Genomic DNA, 26,545 nt, shown 5'->3' on the forward strand with positions numbered 1-26,545 from the left:
GTTCGATCAAAAGGTATACCGCTCCATGATTGGGTCTTTGCTTTATTTATGTGCATCTAGGCCAGATATCATGCTTAGTGTTTGCATGTGTGCTCTATTTCAAGCGACACCAAAGGAGTCGCATCACTTAGCTGTGAAGCGAATTCTTCGATATTTGGCTCACACCCCAACTCTAGGATTATGGTATCCAAAGGGCTCAGAGTTTGATTTGGTTGGATTTTCGGATGCTGATTATGCTGGTGACAAAGTTGATCGCAAGTCTACATCAGGCACATGTCACTTTCTGGGACGATCACTTGTATGTTGGTCTTCAAAGAAGCAGAACTGTGTATCACTCTCCACTGCTGAATCTGAATACATTGCTGCTGGATCTTGCTGCGCTCAGCTTCTGTGGATGAAGCAAACACTCAAGGATTATGGCATTCATCTAAAGCAAGTGACACTTTACTGCGACAACGAAAGCGCCATCAAGATTGCCAACAACCCAGTTCAGCACTCGAAGACAAAGCACATTGAAATTCGTCATCACTTTCTCAGAGATCATGTTGTGAAGGAAGACATTGATATCATACACGTCAACACTGAAGAGCAATTGGCAGATATCTTCACAAAGCCCTTGGATGAGAAGAGATTTTGCAAGTTACGGTGTGAGCTAAATATCTTGGAATCCTCAAATGTCCTGTGATCAGGCACACATCCTAACACTTAAGCATATTGATGACTTAGATGTGCAACACACGAAGTAGCGTATATCTTCAAACAATGAAGACATACACTCTAAGTGTGAATACATTAATGTGGAATTTGACTTCGGAGCGCCACGATAATTGTGCGCCGTGTCTGGGTCTAATACTTCCTATACGGTGGGTAACGCCACCACCAAACGTTCCATTTTGAAGTGTTTCTCTCATGGCGTTACCTCTCAATGTCTTCACATTTGGTTTGGCTTCATTCTCAATATGTCTTCATGATTATCTTCACTGCGTTGATTATATGGATATATATGTACTGATGTTCTGTCCTCTACAGCATTCACTTATAGCTATGTCTTCTTGGTTGAATCTTTTGAACTAAGTGAATGTGATCGGACCCTAACCTCTCTATGCTTTCTATCTCAAACTCTATCTCTCCAAGTCATATGCATTCTGTTGAAACTGTCAAATGTCTTCATTGTGTCCTTGTCAGCTGAAGACATAGTGACAACTATAAAAGTCCGATTTTAATGCTCATTCCTCCACATAAGATCCGGAGAAGCAGGAACGACCGCCCGACAATTTAGGCGTGCGTGGGACGTGGAACAAATCCCAATCTTCCTCTAACTGGCCACGCGTGCCTCAAATGCGAACCGCCAGGGGTACCTGCGTAATAGCGCAGTGCCGCCTCTATCCCTATAAATACACGATTCACTGCGGTCATTATCTCCTTCTTCCACCCTCGCACGAACCCTAGCACCACCGCTAGCACTCGACGACGCCGGCGACGAAGCGCTTCACTGCCGCAACCTCTCCGACGCCGTTTTTACGCCGACAGCGGACATCACTCTCTCCGCCGTCGCCGTAGGTGTCTTCCGTCGCCAAGTTAGGGCACGGAGGATCGAACTGCTCGACCTCAACTCTCACTTCGTCTAGCAGTTCCAAGTGTGGTAAATAAAACCTCTTTTTACAGCCTCTTTTGATCCCATAGTTCAGTCACTTTCTGCCATAAGGAGTTTCTCTTCACATCAGTTAGTTATCTCGCTACATCTCATGACATGCCTAGTATATTCACTTGTGCTTCATAAGGTAGTTAGATTCCTCACTTGTACTGATCTATGGGTTCGTACAAATCTGGAACCAACTTCTTATCTATGAGTGAATGTCTTCGCGCAATGAGGTCTATGTCTTCTAAACCGATTTATATTCAAAATCTTCTGAGAATGCATATGACATCTTCCCCTTCCCTCGCACCTTAATGCTGTCACAGGTACATGTCCGTGGGAGAATCCTTTGGTTCTCATAGTCTGCATTCATTTGCAGAGTACCTGCAGCATCACATCAACTCTCCTGAAGCCAGTTCTTGCAAAAGGAAGCCCTTGAAGCCTTTGAACATCTTGAAGCCTTCCAAGTTATTCATGGCTTCAGAAACAGCAGCAAGGAAGGGAGGCAGACAGTGACATGGTGAAACGTCCAAAGATCTGCCTGATGAATTGGCAGAGATGTACAAAACTGATCCTGAAGAAAGCTATGGTCCACGCAAGACACGAATCCAATGGATTCGAAGATATTGGGCAGAGCAATGGTTCCACTACCGCTTCGTCACTCAGGAATATGCGGAGAAGTGCGCCATCAAGAGACCGTGGGGAGACGTGCTATACAAAAATCTCGTACCCAGGTCCAGAATCGAAGCCATTGCTCAAGGCTTCTATCCATGCATGGTGAGAGGACCACAGCCAGCTGAAGCACATCCGTCATCACTTCTCTGGTGCCGCGATGATAATCTCTTCAAGCGCAACTTTCAGTTTGCACAACAATTAGCGAAGATAAATAAGAAGAAATTTGGGCTTGACTTCAACCCTGGTCCCTCCTCACCAAGGGCAGATGGCACACGCGACGCCGATCCTAATATCATCGGGCCGTATGCAAATCTTGCAGGCCTCATCACTCGCATCCTAGTCCAAGGGACTGCTGTGAATGATCCTCCAGCAGATACTGAGTCAGATGACGCCCCTGCTGCTCCGAAGCCAAAGCAGAAGAAGCCAAAAGCTCCAAAAGCTTCAAAGCCAGCCGCTTCTCCCAAAATCTCACGAGCAAAGCCATTGGCAACTGCACCTCCTGAAGCAAGTGTGCAGTCTGAAGACATATCACGAGTCTCCAAGCCACAAGAAGCCAAGAAGCCTCAGCCACACACAGGTAAAGAGCTCACAGCTGCAGCCGTTCTGCGCTGCGAAAACATTGATCTATCAAGCGATGAAGATCTTGGAGATGACGCACTTGAGCAGCTCATCAAGAGCAAGGAGGAGGCCGAAATCTTCAACAATCTGCCTCTGTTTGATGTCGCCATCATCCACAACTTCATCGATGAATGGTTTGCCTCACCGGACATCAGCTTCAACGATCTGCAGCTGCCCATAGGCCTCAGCGTTGCTTTTCAAGGCGCAATTGCTTCAGAACTTGCAATAGCCCAGCGCATTGTAGAACTGAAGCAGAAAATTGATTATGAAAAGGATCAGTTCAGGAAGCACGTGGCCAAGCTCAGTGTGCAAGAAGTGAGGAACTTCAAGATCATGTTGCACGAGCTGAAAGAGAACTTCCTGAAGACGCGTGCCGAAGCTCAAGGCTCGCGAGAACGCATGAAGACTTTGGCTGATCGCTGCGTGCAGGCCTACAATGAGGCAGAGAAACGCAAGGCACTTGGGCATCCCGGCATTGACCCCAGGATGGCCTCGAAGAAGAAAAAGAAGGCTGCTGTGCCTGAACCTGAGGCGCCAAGGTCAGAAACTGCTCCGATTGTCTTCCCCGCGGCAACAACTGGCTCGAAGCCAAAGAGTCGATCAACCGCCTCACAGCTCAAGAAGACACGGACTGCAGAGGCTGAAGCTAAGAAGAGAAAACATTCTGAAGCCTCTCCTTCTGAACCCATCATCAAGAAGCGCAAGACCAAGAAATCTCGGGCTGCTCCCACAGAACCCTTGATAGTTGAACCCCTCTCCGTCCGCTATCCTGACGCAGATCGTCAGTTGACTGTGCATGAACCCAACGCTGAAGACATTCCAGCAGACGAACCCAACGCTGCTGAAGACATTGGTCTCCAAGACAATGTGCAAGGTGATGCAGCCCTTCCTCAGCTTGAGACAAGCGAACTGATCAGTATTGGTCGTCCATTGACGCCAATCACACAAGATGCATCGTGGGCAGATCGCCCACAGGAGGAAGATGAGCCACAGCCCACTGCAACTCCACAAGCGTCGCCCAAATTCCGTAGGCTTCGCAAAGGGCCAAGGGCTCAGGCTGTTGACCATATTCCGGCTGCATCAGCCGAAGAGCATGCAGAGTTACCACAAGCTCCAACTCCCCCACACCAACAAGAAGCAGTTCTCCAGGAGAACGTGCCTGAGTCTGCAAATGTTGAGGCTGCCACAAACAACACCGAAGCAAATGTGGAGCCCAACCCAATAATAGCTTCAGAAGACAATGAAGCTACTGCTCCTGAACATTCTGTGCCTGAGTCTGCTGCCGGACCACAATTCAACTATCATATTGCGTACAGACCCCAGGTCCAGAAGCCGATCCCACGACTGCCAAGGTTCCCAGGTCCTGCATCAGCTCCTGGTTCCTTCAACATCAACGGCTTCAGGGAAGATAACACGTTTTTTTACCGCTCCAAGAACCCTTATTCAAGGGAACGGATTGTATCAAATAGGTTCTGGAGCCATCAACAGCGCAGCTATTATTCATGCATCCTATACAACCAAGGCCGCATCTTTCCTCACAAGCGCCTTGAGGTTGAAGCTGTTGCTGGTCTGCCTGGTCTGGAAGAAGCACTGGATTGCTTCAAGCAAGTGGGTTTGCTGCCATTTATCACTGATGAAGAGCACTGGAACGAAGAGCTTCTACTCCAGTTCTATGCCACCTTGCATATCAAAGGCTATAACAGAGATCCGAAGACATGGATTCTGGAGTGGATGACAGGCAATATCCATCATGAAGCCAATGCTTTCGACCTCATTGAGCTTACCGGCCTTCCTACTCCTGGCGAATTCTTTGAAGAAGGGTGCCAACTCCATGCTGAAGCAATTGAGAGCATATTTCAGCGTCCTGAGCCAGATATGAGTCAGATGCTCTCAATGATGAAGCCACTGCCTCCTAATGCACCCTATCCAACTAGGTTCTTCGTTGAAGACTTAGAGTACCTGCCCAGAACAATATATCACATCATAAGGCGGACTCTATGGCCTGTAAAGGGACACTCTCGATATGCAACAATTGATGGTGCAATGAAGACTCTCATCTTCTGCATTCTCCATGGAAAATGCTTCAATGCACAGGATCTCTTCATCCGTCACTTTGCAGCATCTGCCTCAGAACTGTTTGGATTAAAGTTCTATGCTCCTTGGGTTATGAGGCTGATCAAGCTTCACTCTGCAATCTCCTATCAACCCTCAGCCCGCAACCATAGGATATTTTTGCCAGATGTGGACACATCTACTGAAGCAATATATCTAGAGCCTGGCAAGCAACCATTAAGTTTTCAAAATGCAGAACACCAGAGCTTCACTCAAAATATTGAAGGTGTTGAAGCTCTCTCCCGAGTGTATCCAATGGCTGGCACCACACGTGCCCCTGCATCAACTGAAGTCACTGACAGCACAGCTGCCAAGAGACCCAAGAAGCGCGCTCGAGCACTCAATGACCGAGAGCTTCTTGTGGCTCTTCACCAAAAGCAAGATAGGCATCACGACTGGCTCAAACGGCAGATGAGACGCATCATGCAAGACGTCAATCGCATCAGAAATCTGGCAACCAAAAATGCGTTTGTCGCACACGAGACCTGTCGCCGCACTTGGAAAGGCCTCACCATGATGAGCAATGAAGCTGAACTGCAAGAGGATGGCTTCAGAGAGAGATTCCAATTTGACTCCATGCCTCCAAGAAGAGCTGTGATGCGAAGCACACCATCCCTTGAAGAGTCAGAATTCTCTTCTTCTGCTGCCACCGTGTCTGCCCGGATTATTGAAGAAGACGACGACGCGACATCATCTCCACCTGCTTCAACACACGTCGAATCTGCACCAAGCTCATCTGCACCGCCACCAAACCACTCCACCGATCCTGCTGCGCCTGGGTATGCGTAGAAAACTCTATGTCTTCAAACCTTTTTGGTCATCACTGACAAAAGGGGGAGAAGCATGATGTTGATAGTCTTCAAGCGGGTCACTTTGGGCGGGTGCCTTTATATTTTGCTACATTTTGCTTCGTGCTTACAACTCCTGTTTTTGCTACATTTGCTTCTTTGAGTTGTAACACTTAGCCTTGATGGCCGTCTGCTACCTGTTTGTCACTCCGTTATGTGAAGATAAATTCCGCATGTGCGACGATAAATTCCGCACTCATCTCTTACTACAGACGTCCATTTTCCATTATGCATGTCATTATCTTCATATACTTTCACATGCATAGTGGATTGTCATCATAAGTTGAAGTGGATCTCCACAAGTACAACCTGCCATGTGCATTTGCATTCAAAAGGCAAATTACTTATATGCACATCTTCAGGGGGAGCCCTTGCAACTTATGAAGACAAATTCCTTTACTATTTCACAAATTATGTTCCCCGTTGAAAACTTCAACTAGTTTGTCATCAATCACCAAAAAGGGGGAGATTGTAAGTGCATCTAGTGCCACCCCTAGTTGGTTTTGGAGTATTGACGACAAACCTAGTTGAGGGACTAATGTGTTTGTGAGAATTGCAGGAAAACACAGGTAGAAGTCCCTTATTGATTCGGTTTTACCACCAGAGATGACCCCTAAAAATGTACGAAGACATTGAAGACAATGGTGGTTTATGAAGATATTCATACTGAAGACAATGACATGAGAAGACTCCCTATGAAGCTTATGGAACTCGAAGACTTAGATCCTTCGTAGTTTTATTTCATTTATGTTGTGTCATAGGAATCACCGTACTGTTAAGTGGGGTCCAAGAGAACCAGTCAGAATGACTGAAGTGATGCCTAATTCAAATCCTATGTCTTCGAGCGAAGACTATGAGAGCAAATCTTGTCCAGAGTCAGACAAGTCAGCCTTTACTTGTAGCCCAAGTAAAGTTGCCGTGTGAGTTCAAAATTCGACCGTTGGTACACGTGTCAGTTCCTTAGTGACCCAGGGTCATTTTGGACAGATAGGTCGGGTTGCCAAGTGGCTATAAATAGTCCACCCCCACAACCATAACGGTGGCTGCTCAGAATTTCAGTGCACGGCTTTTGTCGTTGAGAGCAACCCACCTCGAAGCCTTTGAAAGAAAAATTCCCAGTGAGGAGAAAAGCCCTAACCACCCAGAGCCAGAGTAAATTGGGCATCACTTAAGTCTTCGTGTCTGTGTGATCTGAAGACTTATTACACTTGAGGACTGTGCATCCTCCAGACGGTTAGGCGTCGCGTCTGAGCATCCAGAGAATTGTGGATTGCCAGTGAACGAAGTCTGTGAAGGTTTGGAGTCTACCTGAAGACTTACCTGAGTGATTGCGCGAGGTCTGTGTGACCTTAGCTCAAGGAGAAAACGGTGAGGACTGGGTGTCTTGGACTAAGTGTCCTTGACTGGTGTCCGGACTGTGTGTCCTTTGGTTTAAATACCTAGCCGCTCCAACCAGACGTACAGTTGTCACAGCAACTGGAACTGGTCCAACAAATCATTGTCTTCAACGTGTCACTGGTTTCATCTTCACTTCCTTTACTTACAGTTATTCATTGTGAAGCCATTGCATGCTTGCTTTATCTTTTGTCTTCACAACATGAATGTATGATCTGTTTGGCTTCATAACTTCTTCCCACCTGATCCTTATTACACTGAAGCTGTTTGTCATTGCGCTTTCACTCTATTGAATACATGACCATGGCTGGCCTAGTGTAATCTAACTTCCGCTGCATAGTAATAGGCATAATCTTCACTGTTTGTCTTCATAACTCTCACGTTTTGAAGACTTTCATAAAAATCGCCTATTCACCCCCCTCTAGTCGATATAACGCACTTTCAGTGTGCAAAGGGAGAACCACTGCGATTGTGCTTCCAGCTCACATGGTTAAGCACCTCAGTGGAGAAAGCCGAAAAGCTGCTGTCACAATAAGCGTTAACTGGTCAGCTGATCCGAGAACTGTGTTAAATGACGGGCCATTCATAACATTGGCCTAAGTGTTTACGGCTTGACCTCGACTGTCGCGAAACACTACCGGGGGCTAGTAGCTGGCCTCCCAAACTAAATCCTCAATATTTTGCTCTTACATTAGAGCTGAGGTTTCATGATCATGCTTAGCATGACAACCCAAAGAAAGGAACCGATAGCGGGACTATTTTCTTTGGAAGACATTTCTTATGTTAAACAGTAATATACATATCTCTCTGCGTACCTTTGTTTATAAAACCGTATGGCCAGATTGCCTTGTTTGTCGTAAATCTTTGCCCTCATAAAGGCTTTATAAAGTAGGACAAACACTCCTCGGCTACTGGCCGAGGAGGTGGAAGCCGATGGTCTGTCACCAAAGTTTTGTACAATGTGGATCCGAGCATTATAACGTAAAGTACTTGGATACATAGAGTCATTACACATAATTTGTGATTTTATTACGGATACGCAATCCTTAATTCGGTCACACCCGTGCCCACATTAAGGCTCGGGGGCTACTAGGGCTTCGTGCTTATCATTTACAAATATTAAAGGGGTACATCGATCCCCTGATCTGTGTTGCCACCCGACCAGTGGCTTGGGGGCTACCGCATTGCCTGTCCAATGTAGAAAATTTTAAGTGCAATACAGTTTCCGAGTCGATTATGATCCTCAAGTTGGTCGGCCGCACCCAACCTGAGTCTCGAGGACTGAGCACGCCGCTTTTTTTGTCCTGAAGTATTCTGCCAAGCTAGGACTTGATCCTCCGGGCCGATTTTGCAAATCAACCTGAGTCTCAGCGGCTACTGGGATCAGTGGTCTTACGTCATCCTTCAGGTGCATCTCGGGTTTTAAACCGATACACACCTTGAGGGCTACTGGCTATATATCTCGGCAGAGAATAAATTGCATCAATCAAAAATATTGACAAAAAATCGACCCACAGTCGGGGTGGTGCACCACCTCGGAAGTAGTCTGGCATAAAGCTCGGGCGCACCAGTGGCTGGCTCCATAGCGGGCATTTCCGATATTAAGCTCGGCTAAGCTCCTTCAAACTTTTTTGGAGCCAAGGTGATCTATGACACCTCGGATATAGTCCGGCGTTGAAGCTTGGATACATTCTGGCGTTGGAGCCAGGAATGCATTTGGCGTTGGAGCTGTGCTATAGCAATACTCTTATGCAATCCAGCGTTGGCAAGCTCGGATACATTCCGGCGTTGGGAGCTCGGAAGCAGCCCGGCATTGGAGCTCGGCTGCGAAAGATAAATACGGATGTAGTCCGGCGTTGGAGCTCAGACGCAAGAGGACACTGCCGCCCGGGAACAACTTCAAACCCGAGGTGTGGCATAAAAATAACAAGGCATTGATAAACGCCGGAAACTTAAAGGGTTTCCTCGGATACCCGTCGTATAAACTCTTCGTATGCACGTTGGTGATCCTCAAGATCAAACAAGATTTGTTGAACTAGTTTTCAAGACCGACGACCGAAGATGAAGAACAGTTCAGAAGAATCGAGGAGCGTCCCCAACTTGAAGACCGGTTCAGGGGCTACAGACGGTGTCCTGGACTAGGGGGTACTCACCACGTCGTCTCCGGTCATTAGATTGGGCCGAGGACCCCATGGCCGTATACCCATGGGCCAGTTCGGACAGCTACCGCATACAAGGAAGATATTCCACAAGACTTGGTGGTCAAGGCAAGGACTCCTCCCCCACCGGCGTATTCGGCTAGGACTCTTGTTATCCTAGGCCTCTGGTGCATTATATAAACCAGGGCCAGGCTAGTCAATAAATATACAAACAATCATAATCATAGGCTAGGCTCTATGGTTTAGCCTCTACGATCTCGTGGTAGATCAACTCTTGTAATACTCATATCATCAAGATCAATCAAGCAGGAAGTAGGGTATTACCTCCATCGAGAGGGCCCGAACCTGGGTAAACATCGTGTCCCCTGTCTCATGTTACCATTAACCTTAGATGCACAGTTTGGGACCCTCTACCCAAGATCCGACGGTTTTGACACCGACATTGGTGCTTTCATTGAGAGTTCCGCTGTGTGATCGACAAAAGGATCGATGGCTCGTCTGCAGATTAACTGCGACGTCGACATCTATATCCGCCGGTTTTAACACCAGCAGGGGTGCTCTCTCCCCCTCGCTTCCGGTGGAGCCGGGGTGCCACAGGGGGCAACGACCGGGACGGCGATCTACATCAACAATCTTGCTACCGTCAACATCAACTTTCCCCCCCTCTATGCAGCGGTGTAACACCTCTTCCCCCGCTATAATCTCTACTTAAACATGGTGCTCAACTACATATATTATTTTCCAATGATCTATGGTTATCCTATGATGTTTGAGTAGATCTGTTTTGTCCTATGGGTTAATCATGATCTTGGTTGGTATGATTGTATATTTTCTTTATGGTGATGTCCTACGGTGCCCACCATCTCGCGCAAACGTGAGGGGCCCTCGCTGTAGGGTGTTGCAATATGTTCATGGTTCTCTTATGGCGTGTTGCGAGAGTGACAGAAACATAAACCCGAGTAACTAGGGTATGACGTATGGGAGTAAAGAGGACTTGGTACTTAATGCTATGGTTGGGTTTCACGGCCTTAATGATCTTTAGTAGTTGCGGATGCTTGCTAGAGTTCCAATCATAAGTGCATATGATCCAAGTAGAGAAAGTATGTTAGCTCATGCCTCTCCCTCATATAAAACTACAAGAATGATTACCGGTAGTTGTTATCGATTGCCTAGGGACAAATAACTTTCTTGTTGACAAAAGCTATCCACTTTTATTACCTTGCAATTTATTCATAGTTTTATTCTCGCAAAGTACTCGTAGTTTTATCCTTGCAAAATAGTTTCATACTTGTTTCCGGTAAAGCAAACGTCAAGCGTGCATAGAGTTGTATCGGTGGTCGATAGAACTTGAGGGAATATTTGTTCTACCTTTAGCTCCTCGTTGGGTTCGACACTCTTACTTATCGAAAGAGGCTACAATTGATCCCCTATACTTGTGGGTTATCAACGTCGAGCAGCCACGGGCACACAACCTTCTTCTTGTAGACGTTGTTGGGCCTCCAGTGCAGAGGTTTGTAGGACAGTAGCAAATTTCCCTCAAGTGGATGACCTAAGGTTTATCAATCCGTAGGAGGCGTAGGATGAAGATGGTCTCTCTCAAGCAACCCTGCAACCAAATAACAAAGAGTCTCTTGTGTCCCCAACACACCCAATACAATGGTAAATTGTATAGGTGCACTAGTTCGGCGAAGAGATGGTGAAACAAGTGGTATATGGATAGTAGATAAAGGTATTTGTAATCTGAAATAATAAAAACAGCAAGGTAGCAAGTGATAAAAGTGAGCGTAAACGGTATTGCAATGTGGGAAATAAGGCCTAGGGTTCATACTTTCGCTAGTGTAAGTTCCCTCAACAATACTAACATAATTGGATCACATAACTATCCCTCAACATGCAACAAAGAGTCACTCCAAAGTCACTAATAGCGGAGAACGAACGAAGAGATTATGGTAGGGGATGAAACCACCTCAAAGTTATTCTTTCCAATCAATTCGTTGGGCTATTCCTATAAGTGTCACAAACAGCCCTAGAGTTCGTACTAGAATAACACCTTAAGACACAAATCAACCAAAACCCTAATGTCACCTAGATACTCCAATGTCACCTCAAGTATCCATGGGTATGATTATACGATATGCGTCACACAATCTCAGATTCATCTATTCAACCAACACAAAGGAGCTCAAAGAGTGCCCCAAAGTTCCTACCGGAGAATCACGACGAAAACGTGTGCCAACCCCTATGCATAGGTTCATGGGCGGAACCCGCAAGTTGATCACCAAAACATACATCAAGTCGATCAATAGAATACCCCATTATCACCACGGGTATCCCACGCAAGACATACATCAAGTGTTCTCAAATCTTTAAAGACTCAATCTGATAAGATTACTTCAAAGGGGAAACTCAATTCATTACAAGAGAGAAGAGGGGGAGGATAAACATAAGATCCAACTATAATAGCAAAGCTCGCGATACATCAAGATCGTGCCAAATCAAGAACACGAGAGAGAGAGAGAGAGATCAAACACATAGCTACTGGTACATACCCTCAGCCCCGAGGGAGAACTACTCCCTCCTGGTCATGGAGAGCACCGGGATGATGAAGATGGCCACCGGAGAGGGATTGCCCCCTCCGGCAGGGTGCCGGAACGGGTCTAGATTGATTTTTGGTGGCTACGGAGGCTTCTGGCGGCGGAACTCCCGATCTATTGTGCTCACGGATTTTTTTAGGGTATATGGAGATATATAGGCGGAAGAAGTATGTCAGGGGGGGGGCACGAGGGGCTCATGAGGGTGGAGGGCGCGCCCCCTGCCTCGTGGCCTCCTCGTAGGTCCCCCGACGTGCAGTCCAATTCTTCTGGGCTTCTTTCCTTCCAAAAATGAGTTCCGTGAAGTTTCAGGTCAATTGGACTCCGTTTGATTTTCCTTTTCTTCGAAACCCTAAAACAGGGTAAAAACAGAAACTGGCACTGGGCTCTGGGTTAATAGGTTAGTCCCAAAAATGATATAAAAGTGTATAATAAAGCCCATAAACATTCAAAACAGTAGGTAATATAGCATAGAGCAATCAAAAATTATAGATACGTTGGAGACGTATCAGCATCCCCAAGCTTAATTCCTGCTCGTCCTCGAGTAGGTAAATGATAAAAACAAGATCTTTGATGCGGAGTGCTAATTGGCATAATTTCATTGTAGTTCTTCTTAATTGTGATATGAATATTCAGATCCAAAAGATTCAAGATAAAAGTTCATATTGACATAAAAATGATAATATTTCAAGCATACTAACTAAGCAATTATGTCTTCTCAAAATAACATGGCCAAAGAAAGTTCATCCCTACAAAATCATATAGTTTAGTCATGTTTCATTTTCGTCACACAAGAATGCTCTCATCATGCACAACCCCGATGACAAGCCAAGCAATTGTTTCATACTTTAGTAATCTCAAACCTATAAACGTTCATGCAATACATGAGCACGAGCCATGGATATAGCACTATGGGTGGAATAGAATATAATGATGGGGGTTATGTGGAGAAGACAAAAAAGGAGAAAGTCTCGCATCAACGAGGCTAATCAATGGGCTATGGAGATGCCCACCGATTGATGTTAATGCAAGGAGTAGGGATTGCCATGCAACGGATGCACTAGAGCTATAAATGTATGAAAGCTCAACAAAAGAAACTAGTGTGTGTGCATCCAACTAGCTTGCTCACGAAGACCTAGGGCACTTGAGGAGGCCCATTGTTGGAATATACAAGCCAAGTTCTATAATGAAAAATTCCCACTAGCTAGTATAAGAAAGTGACAAAATAAGAGACTCTCTATCATGAAGATCATGGTGCTACTTTGAAGCACAAGTGTGGCAAAGGATAGTAACACTGTCCCTTCGCTCTTTTTCTCTCATATTTTTATTTGGCCTTTTCTTTTTTTATGGCCTTTCTCTTTTCTTTTTTTGGGCCTTCTCTTTTTTATGGCCTTTCTTTTTTTATTTATTCCTCACTTGGGACAATGCTCTCATAATGATGATCATCACACTTCTATTTATTTACAACTCAATGATTACAACTCGATACTAGAACAAAGTATGACTCTATATGAATGCCCCCGGCGGTGTACCGGGATATGCAATGACTCAAGAGTGACATGTATGGAAGAATTATGAATAGTGGCTTTGCCACAAATATGATGTCAACTACATGATCATGCAAAGCAATATGACAATGATGAATGTGTCATGATGAACAGAATGATGGAAAGTGTTGCATGGCAATATATCTCAGAATGGCTATGGAAATGCCATAATAGGTAGGTATGGTGGCTGTTTTGAGGAAGATATAAGGAGGTTTATGTGTGACAGAGCATATCATATCACGGGGTTTGGATGCACCGGCGAAGTTTGCGCCAACTCTCAATGTGAGAAAGGGCAATGCACGGTACCGAAGAGGCTAGCAAGGATGGAAGGGGGAGAGTGCGTATAATCCATGGACTCAACATTAGTCATAAAGAACTCACATACTTATTGCAAAAATCTACAAGTCATCAAAAACCTCGGCACTACGCGCATGCTCCTAGGGGGATAGATTGGTAGGAAAAGACCATCGCTCGTCCCCGACCGCCACTCATAAGGAGGACAATCAAATAACACCTCATGTTTCAAATTTGTTACACAACATTTACCATACGTGCATGCTACGGGACTTGCAAACTTCAGCACAAGCATTTCTCAATTTCACAACTACTCAACTAGCACGACTTTCATATTATTACCCCCATATCTCAAAACAATCATCAAGCATCAAGCTTCTCTTAGTATTCAACACACTCATAAGAAAGTTTTATTATTCTTGAATACCTAGCATATTTGGATTTTAAGCAAATTACCATGCTATTAAGACTCTCAAAATAATCTAAGTGAAGCATGAGAGTTCATCTATTTCTTCAAAATAAAACTACCACCATGCTCTAAAAAGATATAAGTGAAGCACTAGAGCAAACGACAAACTACTCCGAAAGATATAAGTGAAGATCAATGAGTAGTCGAATAATTATGCAACTATGTGAAGACTCTCTAACATTTAATAATTTCAGATCGTGGTATTTTATTCAAAAAACAAGCAAAACTAAATAAAATAAAATGATGCTAAAAGCAAAACACATATCATGTGGCGAATAAAAATATAGCTCCAAGTAAAGTTACCGATAAACGAAGACGAAAGAGGGGATGCCTTCCGGGGCATCCCCAAGCTTAGGCTCTTGGCTATCCTTGAATATTAACTTGGGGTGCCTTGGGCATCCCCAAGCTTAGGCTCTTTCCACTCCTTATTCCATAGTCCATCGAATCCTTACCCAAAACTTGAAAACTTCACAACACAAAACTTAACAGAAAACTCGTAAGCTCCGTTAGTATAAAATAAATCACCACTTCAAGGTACTGTAATGAACTTATTCTTTATTTATATTGGTGTTAAACATACTGTATTCCAACTTATCTATGGTTTATAAACTATTTTACTAGCCATAGATTCATCAAAATAAGCAAACAACACACGAAAAACAGAATCTGTCAAAAACAGAACAGTCTGTAGTAATCTGAATCAAACATATACTTATGGAACTCATAAAATTCTCAAATAAATTGCTGGACCTTAGGAATTCATCTATTAATCATTTGCAAAAATAATTAACGAAATATCACTCTCCAATTAAAAATGGCAGCAATTCTCGTGAGCGCTAAAGTTTCTGTTTTTGACAGCATGATCAACAAGACTTTCCCCAAGTCTTCCCAAAGGTTCTACTTGGCACAAACACTAATTAAACACATAAAACCACATCTAAATAGAGGCTAGATGAATTATTTATTACTAAACAGGAACAAAAAGCAAGGAACAAAAATAAAGTTGGGTTGCCTCCCAACAAGCGCTATCGTTTAACGCCCCTAGCTAGGCATGATGATTTCAATGATGCTCACATAAAGGATAAGAATTGAAACATAAAGAGAGCATCATGAAGAATATGACTAGCACATTTAAGTCTAACCCACTTCCTATGCATAGGGATTTTGTGAGCAAACAACTTGTGGGAACAAGAATCAACTTGCATAGGAAGGTAAAACAAGCATAACTTCAAAACTTTAAGCACATAGAGAGGAAACTTGATATTATTGCAATTCTTACAAGCATATATTCCTCCCTCATAATAATTTTCAGTAGCATCATGAATGAATTCAACAATATAACCAGAACCTAAAGCATTCCTTTCATGATCTACAAGCATAGAAAATTTACTACTCTCCACACAAGCAAAATTCTTCTCATGAATAATAGTGGGAGCAAACTCAACAAAATAACTATCATGTGATTGAAAATTAAGATCAAGATGACAAGTTTCATTTATATCATTATTCTTTATAGCATACAAGTCATCACAATAATCATCATATATAGGAGGCATGCTTTCATCATAGTAAATTTGCTCATCACAGCTTGGGGGACAAAAAATATCATCTTCATCAAACATAGCTTCCCCAAGCTTGTGGCTTTGCATATCATTAGCATCATGTATATTCAAGGAATTCATACTAACAACATTGCAATCATGCTCATCATTCAAATATATAGTGCCAAACATTTTAATGCATTCTTCTTCTAGCACTTGAGCACAATTATCGGAATTCTTATTTTCATGATAGATATTAAAAAGATGAAGCATATGAGACAAACTCAATTCCATTTTTTATAGCTTCTTTTATAAACTAAAGTAGTGATAAAACAAGAAACTAAAAGACTCGATTGCAAGATCTAAAGATATACCTTGAAGCACTCACCTCCCCGGCAACGGCGCCAGAAAAGAGCTTGATGTCTACTACACAACCTTCTTCTTGTAGACCTTGTTGGGCCTCCAAGTGCAGAGGTTTGTACGACAGTAGCAAATTTCCCTCAAGTGGATGACCTAAGGTTTATCAATCCGTGGGAGGCGTAGGATGAAGATGGTCTCTCTCAAGCAACCCTGCAACCAAATAACAAAGAGTCTCTTGTGTCCCCAACACACCCAATACAATGGTGAATTGTATAGGTGCACTAGTTCGGCGAAGAGATGGTGAAACAAGTGGTATATGGATAGTAGATAAAGGTATTTGTAATCTGAAATAATAAAAACAGCAAGGTAGCAAGTGATAAAAGTGAGCGTAAACGGTATTGCAATGTGGGGAAATAGGGCCTAGGGTTCATACTTTCGCTAGTGTAAGTTCCCTCAACAATACTAACATAATTGGATCACATAACTATCCCTCAACATGCAACAAAGAGTCACTCCAAAGTCACTAATAGCGGAGAACGAACGAAGAGATTATGGTAGGGTATGAAACCACCTCAAAGTTATTCTTTCCAATCAATTCGTTGGGCTATTCCTATAAGTGTCACAAACAGCCCTAGAGTTCGTCTAGAATAACACCTTAAGACACAAATCAACCAAAACCCTAATGTCACCTAGATACTCCAATGTCACCTCAAGTATCCGTGGGTATGATTATACGATATGCGTCACACAATCTCAGATTCATCTATTCAACCAACACAAAGGAGCTCAAAGAGTGCCCCAAAGTTCCTACCGGAGAATCACGACGAAAACGTGTGCCAACCCCTATGCATAGGTTCATGGGCGGAACCCGCAAGTTGATCACCAAAACATACATCAAGTCGATCAATAGAATACCCCATTATCACCACGGGTATCCCACGCAAGACATACATCAAGTGTTCTCAAATCTTTAAAGACTCAATCTGATAAGATTACTTCAAAGGGGAAACTCAATTCATTACAAGAGAGAAGAGGGGGAGGATAAACATAAGATCCAACTATAATAGCAAAGCTCGCGATACATCAAGATCGTGCCAAATCAAGAACACGAGAGAGAGAGAGAGAGATCAAACACATAGCTACTGGTACATACCCTCAGCCCCGAGGGAGAACTACACCCTCCTGGTCATGGAGAGCACCGGGATGATGAAGATGGCCACCGGAGAGGGATTGCCCCCTCCGGCAGGGTGCCGGAACGGGTCTAGATTGGTTTTTAGTGGCTACGGAGGCTTTTGGCGGCGGAACTCCTGATCTATTGTGCTCACGAATGTTTTTAGGGTGTATGGAGATATATAGGCGGAAGAAGTACGTCAGGGGGGGGCACGAGGGGCTCACGAGGGTGGAGGGCGCGCCCAGGGGGGGTGGGCGCGCCCCCCTGCCTTGCGGCCTCCTCGTAGGTCCCCCGACGTGCACTCCAAGTCTTCTGGGCTTCTTTCCTTACAAAAATGAGTTCCGTGAAGTTTCAGGTCAATTGGACTCCGTTTGATTTTCCTTTTCTTTGAAACCCTAAAACAGGGTAAAAACAGAAACTGGCACTGGGCTCTGGGTTAATAGGTTAGTCCCAAAAATGATATAAAAGTGTATAATAAAGCCCATAAACATTCAAAACAGTAGGTAATATAGCATAGAGCAATCAAAAATTATAGATACGTTGGAGACGTATCAGAGCTCGGCGCAGATGTACGTGGGTAGCTGCTGCGTCGACCTGTCTACCTCGTGCAGGTCGCGGGCCCTTCTCCGGAGATAGACCTCCGTCATGGGGTCGACATTGGTGAACATCGCCATTTCCGGCGGCGGCGGGCGTGCCGGCAAGGGTTGGGGATTTGAGGCTTATGACTCCTATGCGACACATTTCATGTGGATTAGAAGGAGTGCGACGTAGTTGCCATAAATAGCTCCTATGCACCGTCTTACATGGCAGTAATAGCCCCAATGCGACCAGGTGGTTAAAGCATGGGTTCGGTCGTCAACGGGACTGCGGTTAAGGTAAAAACAGAGGGTCGAACTAATCAGTGCGTCTGGTGGTGGGTCCCACTTGGCAGTGCATCAATTCCCCGCCTGACTGAACATGTGCTTCTCCCCTACTTCTGGTTGCTGCTCTCTTCTTCGTTCTCATCGGCAGCGGCGGCAGAGCTTTCATCTACGACTGTGGCTGCGCATATGGTGAGTTTATTCGGCACCATTCCCCTCCGTCTTGAGTTAGATTTGACCAAGTGAGCCTCCGTTTGCCCTTGTTTTCCACGAGATCCCGATTGTGGAGGTGGGTGGGACTGGGGAGCGGCGGCTGGGCGGCGTTGGGCTGAACGAGATGGAGCCAAGAGAGACTACGTCGACCAGGTAATCACCCTGTCCAACCTCTTCAACCCTGCGATGTGTGCCTCGTCTACTTTCGCTGCCTCACAGAGCCCGCCATTGATAAACAGAGGCAATGTTGCTCGGACCTTCGAATTCAGTGTTAAATTCTTACCATCTAAAGCAAATCTAGTTGATGGTAGCGTGCGAGACATATAGAGATACAATTGTGAAATGGGAGGTTGAATTTGAAGAGATTGATCCACATGAAATACAGAGCATGGAAGAGAGGGCCGTGAGGAATGTTGTGGAGAAAATTGGGGAAAACATTTTTTGGGGTCCAGAGCAAGAGGTAGCATGTTTACGGTTTGATAATTGGAAGGGTGTGTATGTGAGAATTGAGAATGGTGAAGAGATGGTTGATGAAATCAATCAGCAAGACGGTTGGGCAAGCAAACAGACTACCTTTCATGTAGAGCTCGTTGATCTGAAATCAGATTCTAAGGTTGGATATGTGCCCTCAAAGTCGGCTTCGTAGATGGTAGATGATGATTGGGCTTCACAGAGACAGATAATGCCCATGTTTATGGGTGAAGTGACAGTAATAGAGGGGGCTTAGCAAGATGCAGAAGATGGCTGTGATGGTGCTACAAGGGTTGTTTGTGTTGATTGGAATTCAGTACAATTAGAAGACACTACTGGTTTGGTCATTGCACCAATGGCTGACACTGAGATGGCCAATTTTTTTGGCATTCCAGTAGATCCAGTAGATGATCAATATGAGGAAGAGAGGGATGAATCGAGTTTGCCTAATGTTGCTAACATAGATGCTTGTGAAGATGTGGATGGACATGTGATGAAAGATGCTGCAGATGATGTAGATGATGCACATGATGATGAGATTGTAAGTGTGTATGACAAAGAAAATCATGTTATTGAAGTAGGCAAATTGTTACCAAGAATGAAGGAGTTTAGGATGTGTTTCAAGACTTATGCAGTCAAACATGAGTTTGATGCCAAGACTATGTGGACTGACAGAAAGAAATTTTACGCAAGGTGCAGAGGTTTCGATGGAAGCGTCAGGCCTTGCAAGTGGTACATATATGCTAGAATTCAACCTGATGGAAGTACCATTAGGGTTAATCAAATCCCAAATCCACATACTTGTATTACAAGTTCACAGAGAGTATCAACCATGACATCACAACTTTGATTGCAGAAAAGATCCCTCCAATTTTAGCCAAGCAACCAAACACTACAACAAAGAGACTTAAAGTGGACTTGGAAAAGCAGTACCCCGTTAAGGTGAAGTATACCACAGTGTGGAAAGCAAAACAGAGGGCAATGAAAGAATTATATGGTGATTGTGCAAATACTTTTAGGATGTTTTAGAACTTCAAAGCATAGGTGGAAAAGAGGTCACCTGGCAGTGTTGTGGAGATAGATACTGAGGTAACAAAGGATGGTAGAGTTCTTTTCTCCAAGTTCTTTATGGCTTTAAAGCCTTTTATAGATGGCTTCAAAGCAGGGTGCTGTCCATATTTGAGCATAGAATCATCTTTTTTGACAGGCAAATGGAATGGTCAATTGGCAGCATGCAATGCTTTAGATGAACACAACTAGATGTTCCTTGTTGCTATTGGTTTGTTTCAGTCAGAGACATAGGTTTCATGGACATGTTTCATGATGTTGTTGAAAAGATGCATAGGGCCAGTGTCACCTCTGGCAGTACACACAGATGCATGCAAAGGGCTAGAAAATGTAGTAAAGAATGTTTTTACTCATTGTGAGTAGAGTGAGTGCTTCGGTCATATGTGGATGAATTTGATAAAAAAAATTCAGTGGGGAAGAATTTGGGAGAATGTGTCCAGCAGCAAGATCTTACACAAAACAAACACATTCATATCATCTTGATAAGATAAAAGCAGCATGCAGTGAGTTTGGTCCATGGTTGAACACCTATCATTCTCTATTGTGGTACAGGTAAGGGTTTAACACTGCCATCAAGTGTGATCATATCAACAATAACTTGGCAGAAAGTTTTAACAACAAGATAAAGCAGTTAAAGGACTTGCTTGTGCATGACATGGTTGACCAAATCAGGATCGTCATCATGCCCATGTGGTAATTGAGAAAGAGGATTGGTGATTGTCTGCAAGGGGATAAGCTTCCTGCAGTGGTACAATAGGAGCAAAAATCTTACACATTTGTCTGTGGAAAAATCTTCATTGTGCGGTGCTGAAGTTAGAGATACCAAGACTGGAAGGAGGTATGTTGTTAACAGTGAGTTGCATGACTGCACTTGCCTTGTGTGGCAACAGACCGAGAAACCATGTGACCATGCCATTCTATTCTTGGCCTCCCAACCCAAGATAAACATGCACCCATATTTACATGAATATTACTCAGTGCCAAGATTCAAGGCTGCATATGCAGCTCCAATTCCAGCACTTATAGATTAGTCTCAGTAGCCTAAGTGGAAATTGAATTTTCCATGTGTCCTCCCCTAACTAAAAGAAAGGCTAGCAGGCCTAAAGAGAGTAGATTCAAGGCATGGTTTGAGAAAGGTGGGAGTAGTAAAAAGGGGAAGGGGAAGAAGGATGCAAAGCCAAAAAGGTAACAAAAATATATGCAAGTTGTGCCAGGAACTTGGGCACCGAAATGGATCTCCAAAATGTCGTTGACGAGTGAAATAAAATAAGCCCATTTTACACACTCCGATCATAGACCTAGTATTACATATCAATTTTCAGTTACTCTGAGTGCTAGTTCCAAACTGATCAAAGAAGCAAATAAATGGAAAACTCGTCGTTGAAACAAACAAATGGAATATGATATAAACTTCACAATGCAGTTATTGTGCTTCACTCCAAGGATGTTGATAGTCATACAAGATATGGTCTTGGTTTATATATATTAGCTAGGCCACAAAAGACCCATAGCTTGAGAGTGCCACAAAAGTCCAAAACAATTATTCTCAGTGGGCTCTCCATGTGGTGAATTAATTTGTTTCCGTCTGCACTATGCAGTAAATTAAAATTGCACAAAAGTTTTTTTAATGGCACAAAAGTTTTAGTAGTATCCTCCTAAAACTATTTTTTGTACTATAATGTTTGTTACTAAAGACAAGTTAAGAATATATTATGCTGTAATAATCTATGCAAGCAAGTCGCCTATACAACTAAATGCCATTAAAAGAAATTCATTGGCCTAGTTTCCTTCCTTGTAAAGATATAGGGTGCCGAAGGCTTCATAGATAAGAACATAGTGATGCAATACAAAGAGAAGGAAAAAAACAGTTGACTCACATATATCAAATTGTTGTAATAGCCTTTGAGATACCTCGGGAGCACTCCGGGAGGCAATGTGTAATGTCTTTACCAAAAAAATGATGCATAATATCTGAACTTTTCTGGTTTTTGTATTGTTGCATGATGTGATAAAAACTTTCACGTATCATAAACTTTAGCACACACTCAAAGGATGGAAGAATATTAAACTTCTATTTCTAGATGCAGGTGAATACAGTTGAAGACCACATAAAATTATATGGGCTTAAAATGGACTATGAACACAACCAGGCAAACAAAAAACAGGCAATAGTTTTGTCCTTACCTTCATACCTCAGCAGCAAAATTTCTATTCCATTGCCAAACACAACTTACAGAACAAATCAGTACATTACTGATATAGTTGGTGAGATGTTGTCAAGCTTAGTGACAGAAGAAAAACATCACAATGTACCATCCCTTCAGCTAGTGACCTCTTGGAATTAAGCATAGATGATTTCCAAAACAAGAAGTGAGGTGTTGTCAAGCTTAGTGATAGAAGAAAAACATCACAATGTACCGTCCCTTCAGATAGTGACCTCTTGGAGTTAAGCGTAGATGATTTCCAAAGCAAGAAGTGAGATGTCTTATTTGGGACTCACCCAAACACACTTCTGCTCATTCTCTTGCTTAAACTATATATCTTCAATAATCTGCAATAGAAAATGGTGTCAAGAAAGACCAACTTAACAAAATGGGTCGCAGCATATAGTCAATAACCATCCAGGTGTGTGCCATATTTGTTTTATGAAAACCAGAACAAAGTTATTTGTGTGCATCTCTAGTTATAAACCAACTGAAATTAGTAAAATGTCTGAGGTGAAAACACATAAAAAATAATGGACTAAAAAATAGCAGGATTGAGCACATCCCAAGTGTTGCATGTTGAAAAGGGTAATCGTTAAGACTTGGAACAAGTGGATGGAGGGCAGAGGCAGACCAAGGCTCAATGGCGAGAAAGTGAGAGGGCGGGAGGGCGAGCCGTTAGCCCGTTACCCCTCGTCTGAACTAAAACCAAATGTGTCAGAACTCAGAACCACAGAGTTGAAGAATCCAGCTTCAAAGGATGTACACTTTTGAAGGAATCTCACCGTGTAAGAAGGCGGAGAGGCTGCCCTTCGGAATGTAATGGAGAATGTGATGGAAGACGAGCAGCTTCTTCCCCTTGAGGCCGAGGTAGTAGGCTCTGACCGAGAGCAGGTTGGGATGCCGGACGTTACCGAGCGCCACCGCCGCAGTCCCGAACTCCTCCTGGCCTCCCACAGCCGCTCAGGTCCACCATGTTGCCGTCCTCCAGCATCGCCTTGTACACCGTGTCGTATGTGCTCTTCCCCATGATCTCTGCCGTGGCGCACAGCAGGTCATCGGCCGTGAACGCCAGCGGCCCGTCGAAGTGCATCATCTTGCCACCACGTCGCCGCCGGACTCCGCCTCGGACGCCCCCGGCTTCTTGCCTCGCCCGCCAACTGCAGCGGCGCCGGACTCCGCCTCGGACGCCCCCCGGCTTCTTGCCTCGCCCGCCACCTGCAGCGGCGCCAGACTCCGCCTCGGACGCCCCCGGCTTCTCGCCTCGCCCAGCAGCTGCAGCGGCGCCGGCGTCGGCGTCCTTGCTTGACGACTGCTTCCCGCTCCGTGCTCCAGTGGATGAAGGGCAGAGGCGGAGCAGGGCTCAACGGCGAGCCATCACCTCACGTCGCCGCGGCCCAGTTCAATGAAGTTTCTCAGGAGATATGAGATTGGAATCGAGGGGGTGGACCAGGTGGGGCGGGTCCAACCAACGAAGAAAGAAAAGAAGGGGGCTGGAAGGAGTTTTTTTTTTTTGAGGGTAAGGCTGGAGGGAGTTGAGACGTGCGTCGTGACCTCGTGAGTGGGTGGGTCGCAGCTATTTTTTTCAATGTGTGCGTGCCAAGAAGGGTAGCGAGCGAGGTTGAACCATGGAGCGAGGTTGAATCATCACAACGTTTGATTCTACTTTAATACTCTCTCTGTCTAGGTGTATAAGTCGTCTTATGAAAATTAAATAATCCCAAAATCCTTAGACGCGGGGCATTAACTTCTACCTTGTTTCTTGTTTCTTGACATATCAACCAATAATAGATGTTGGTGTGCATGTTTTTAATGACTTGAGACTATCAGACACAACATGTAGTGATTAGTTCATTGCATGCAATGCTATTAATTAGCAAATAAAAATTAAGTTCTCTCTTTTTTCCTCCTTTTTGATCACGGTGTACAACCTAAGATGAATTATTCGCCTAGACGGAGAGAGTAATAGAGATAGAATAGATATAGAAATAGATAGTAGATGCTAATGACTTTTCACGATTATATATAGATTGAACATTTGTTAGACGTGTTCCCAGTTATGTTGCTTAACTTCCTAGTTATAGTTTTAAATAGTTCGCTTAACTGTGTTAAAAAAAGGGTATCAATAAGTGCCGAATGTGCTGTTTTCAGGCTCCTGGCTCCGAACGCGCTCAGCGTCCTTCGATATTTTCGCCCAAATCTTAAAGCAGCAAGGGCGCCACGTCACTTTTTTATCAGTTCGGGAAATATTGCGTCGTCCCGAACGCCCGGCACGCACCTCTCCCCTTATCCATTTCTTCCGTTCCCCATCGACACTCACTTCGTGGCGAGGAGCTTGGCAGCGAGGCGCTCGACGGCAGAGACAACGAGCGGGAGGAGGTGTGCGGCGGCGGAGACGAGGAGCTGGAGGAGCCGTGTGGCGACGCGGTGTTTCCAAACCCTCGATAGTGGAGGCAGTACTCGGCGGCGATGCAGGTGCGTGGCGTCGTATCGACGGCGGCGATGCCGGTGCGCGGCATCCGTGCGTGGGCACGTCGTTGCGGGGAACGACTCCCTGACGGGATCACGGGGAACGGCGGCCTGACGAGGAGATCCGGTGTCCTCGTCGCCGCCGTATGTCGGAGCGCCGCGGCCGCTCGCCGGTGAGTCCCCACGGTGCCCTTTCTATTTCCTTCTCCCCCTCCTTTCTCATATCCATGCGTCGGTGGCCAGGGATGGCTCGCGCCGGTGCTATCCACGCCCGGCGGCAGCCACACGATGCCAGCGTCGGCAAGCTGGAACGTCTCGCCGACCTGGACGCCTCCTTCAGCGGCGCTAGGATCTCCTGCAATCGGGCGGTGCTGGAGCTCCACTACGGCAGCGGTCATTGCCCCTACAAACGCTAGGTGCTGGCACAGCACCAGGAGATGGGCCGCCTATGCAAGGACGTTGCAGGTAGGGCTGGACACGAGCCGAGCCGAGCCGAGTTTGATCCGAGCTAGGCTTTGGCTCGCCCGTAAGCGAGCTGGCTCGGCTCCGCTCGTTTGGCGAACGAGCCTACTTCTAGTGGCTCGGCTCGTCTTGTATCTTGCTCGGTCCAGCCCGAGCGGCTCGTGTGAGTGAGTGCTGGTGTGTATATTCAGTGTGATGGCAGCGGCTGGAGTGGGCGTAGGCGCCACCGGCCGACGCCGGTGAAGTGTGGGCGTGTGTGTGTGCGTGCAAAGTCTCCTCTGCGTAGCTGGTTGCCAGGGTCATTGTCAGGAGAGGAGGGCATGTACTGGAGGTCATACCTGCTCTTGCCTGGGACAGTGGCATGGTCGACGAGGAATCACGCGAGCGACGAACAGCGGTGTCCGGCGCAGCGGCCAACATGCACGTACCCCGTCGGTGTCGACGGCGAGCCATCAGCGTTGGGCGCGGCGAGGAGGACGACGTCGGGTGGTGGCCACTGGCTGGACAGCGGCGGCGCAAACCCTAAGCAGGGGCGGCTGCATTCGCTGGCTAGGGGATTCACGTGCGAGTCGGGGTGGTTTGTAGTCGGCTTGGGCTGCTCGTGTGGGCTGCTATCTATAGGCAATGGGCTGAAAATTATCTAAATAAAATTAACTGGGCTGCGAAACGAGCCACCGAGCTGGACCGAGCGAAAACCGGCTCGGCTCGGTCGTCGAACGAGCCGTAATTTGCTAGCTCGGCTCGGCCTATTTTCTTGTCAGGCCGAGCTGAGTCGGGCCGAGCTGAGTCGGGTTTCGGGCCGAGCCGAAAAGCTCGCTCGAGCGTCCAGTCCAAGTTGCAGGCTACAGGTTCAGACTTCAGACATTTCAGCTCTCTACCATCAGTCGGGTGCTTACCTTTTGTCATGCTTCTATGTAGGAATGCAACAAATTGGTAAATTTACCATGCGCCCAGTACAAATTATTCAACTTTTTGCCATGATCGTTATAGCATTTTTGTACTAAAATTGCAACGCCACTAATTTTCAATTTTTGTACTAAAATTGCCATGCCACCATCTGTTCAATGCGATTTTGTTCAATTGGCATTGTCTTATATCACATAATTGTTAGGTTGATCTCTCTCCTGTTCAAACCCAACGGGTCGAACGGGGCCCTGACTCGCGCCCTGATCGAGGGTGCCCAAGCAAATCATGGTTGGTGGCCCCCTGTGACCCGTGCTATATAAACAGAGGTGAGGGCCGGGGCATGACTTATGAGGTTAATCGCTGCTACAATCCCCACCTACAATCTCTACCGATCTAGGGTTAGCGCGGTGCTCACGAGAAGCACACCACCGCCGCCATCTCTCTGCCATAACCGGCCCCTACTTCACCATGGCCGG

General features: G+C 45.4%; 1 long non-coding RNA gene across 1 annotated transcript; it reads left to right on the plus strand.

Annotated features, from left to right (window-relative positions):
* Window positions 1–24,464: 24,464 nt before the first annotated feature.
* Window positions 24,465–26,141, plus strand: LOC125535289. The gene is made up of 2 exons (XR_007294627.1): window positions 24,465–24,874; window positions 24,945–26,141. It is a non-coding gene; the product is annotated as an uncharacterized LOC125535289 (long non-coding RNA).
* Window positions 26,142–26,545: the final 404 nt, after the last annotated feature.

This window comes from Triticum urartu, chromosome 2 (genome assembly GCF_003073215.2).
Source record: "Triticum urartu cultivar G1812 chromosome 2, Tu2.1, whole genome shotgun sequence".
NCBI classification, from domain to species: Eukaryota; Viridiplantae; Streptophyta; class Magnoliopsida; order Poales; family Poaceae; genus Triticum; species Triticum urartu.